This window comes from Mizuhopecten yessoensis, unplaced genomic scaffold, assembly GCF_002113885.1.
Source record: "Mizuhopecten yessoensis strain PY_sf001 unplaced genomic scaffold, ASM211388v2 scaffold7321, whole genome shotgun sequence".
Taxonomy (NCBI): Eukaryota; Metazoa; Mollusca; class Bivalvia; order Pectinida; family Pectinidae; genus Mizuhopecten; species Mizuhopecten yessoensis.
Window position 1 is genome coordinate 32387 of NW_018406989.1, and position 2383 is coordinate 34769.

Genomic DNA, 2383 nt, shown 5'->3' on the forward strand with positions numbered 1-2383 from the left:
ACCAAATGGATTAGGTTATCAGTATTCAGGCCCAAGTGGGTAAAACCACTGGTTCCGATTGATTTAACACCGATAACACTTGGTATTCGCCTAACAGCACCCTTTCCTGCCCGTGTCCCACTAGTGCGCAAGTTTTTCTCCGAATTTGATGCCTTAAAATCCTCTAAAAGATGTGTTGTATTATTATGACTCACTGGTCTAAGTGCCAGGAGAACAGATCTACTATATTTAAACATATATGAATGTACAACTTCTAGTATTTACAACATAAGCGAAACAAGAACAAACACAAAATAGCAGTACAATAGTACAAAATGTCAAAGAAGATATCTACCAAAAGTTGACACATTCTTACAAATCAAAAATATGACGATTCACAAATTTTGTATTTAAAATTGGATTTATACATCAACTTTCCAGAAGAAAAACAATAGTGTTTCACGAGCAGATGATCGCATTTATATAAGCAAGAATGAACAAAAGCCGTGAGAGGATACCGAGATGGTTTAGATATGTGGGGCAAAAACCCAAGCCCAGATTATTATTTTTTTCTTTTGATTGATTTTTTTTTACCACAATGATAATTACAGTTTTTGTATTATGTAAGTCAGATGTGAAAAAGAATGTTTTAAAAAAGTACAAATATGAATGATAAATTTAGTTTACAGACGTCACTTCGTCACAACAAACAACAAAATGTAGACAACTCGCCCAGCGGTTAAAATTCTGTTCTTTGATACCAGAAAATTAAAATCCAAAAATTAAGTCAAAGTTACAAATTCAAAAACTCTAATTATAGACGAGAATGATCTCAAACAATTTAAATGATATTAGCAAGAATGAACAAAAGCTAAGAGAGGATACCGAGATGGGTCAGATATATGGGGCAAAAATTGATGGTAAAACAAAGATGGCGTCTATCCAAGCCCAGAAAATAATTGACCACAAATGATTATTACGGTTCTTGTATTACTGCAAAAGCGTGAAATGTAAGTCAAATGTGAAGGAAATGTTAAATAAATACAAAAATACTTAACTAAAAAAGGTATGTTATATTAACTGACTAGAAATTCAGAATAACACCTGGACGAGTGTGCGTTTGTAGACAACTCGTCCATTATGAAGGATACACTCAGACTGGGCTATTGAGAATAAAGACTTACCTGCTTCTGATTAGTACTCACTCACACAGGTGCATGTAAATTATCTGCAGTGTATAGCAAGCCGTTTTAACATTTAATCATATTTCATCTTAAGGTAAATTATACGCCAAATTTATTTCACTTAAGTGAAATTTTTTTTACCTTAAGGTAAATAAACGTTTTTTTGCATTATGTATTATTTAACTTAAGTGAAAAAGATTTTCCCTTAAGTGAAATAAATTTTAATTATCTTAAGAGGAAATCTTTTTCACTTAAGTGAAATAAAACATAATGCAAATAAATAGTTTGTTCTCTCTTATGTCCCAAATTGGACTAGTCCACTTATTAACCAATCAGTGTGCGTTTAACCTTCGACCAATCACAGCCGTCTTCTCTATTTTACTGTGGTTGTTAGTATAAACAATATGGCGGCCATGTTGAAACCGAGCGATATGAGTGTGATCGAGTTAAACACAGAATGGATGCTGCGGTGGTTGTTCAGAATGCGATCGAAGCTGTGGAACGTGCCAGCCAAAGGACTAGCACGATTGTCGAAGAGACCAGAAGAGTATTTAGAAGATGACAGCGAAGAGTTGGTGGTAAGTTCCTTTTTATTAATATTATTATATATAGAGTAAACCTACAGTACAGTACAGTTCATGTGCATATCATGAATGGTATTGGAATTTTAAATTAACTGAGATGTGAACAATTCCTGCACATATTTATCTGGTATTATGCATAACATTTCAGGAACAGTTGGAAACTTTCTATGCATTATTGAATGTTTTATTTTTCTAAATCAGTAAATATCTTGAGAGAAGTTAATCATTACTAATTCAAGTTTACAGTATACAGAAGTATTTTTGGTGTTTGCAATTGCATATATATTTAGTACCAGTAACTAGACTTGCACAATTGCATGTGTTAATTACAAATGGTTGGAGTACTTCTCTAAATTAGAAAGTAAGTTTGATTAGATTTAAGAGGATAAATAACAAAGTTTTAAATTCATTAATTATGATGAATGAAAGTTTAGGATATTTCATTATATGTTATGAGAAAGAGATAAATTTGTTGATAATTGATAAAAAAACAGCATCATTGGAAATGCTTGAATGTTACTTTAAAGTGCTAAAATGATATGGACAATTAAAATGATTTCTCTTCTATGAAGGATTGTTTTAAGTTTCAGTAAAGAGAAACTTTTTCAAAAGTTTGTTTTTTAATAATAAGTCAAT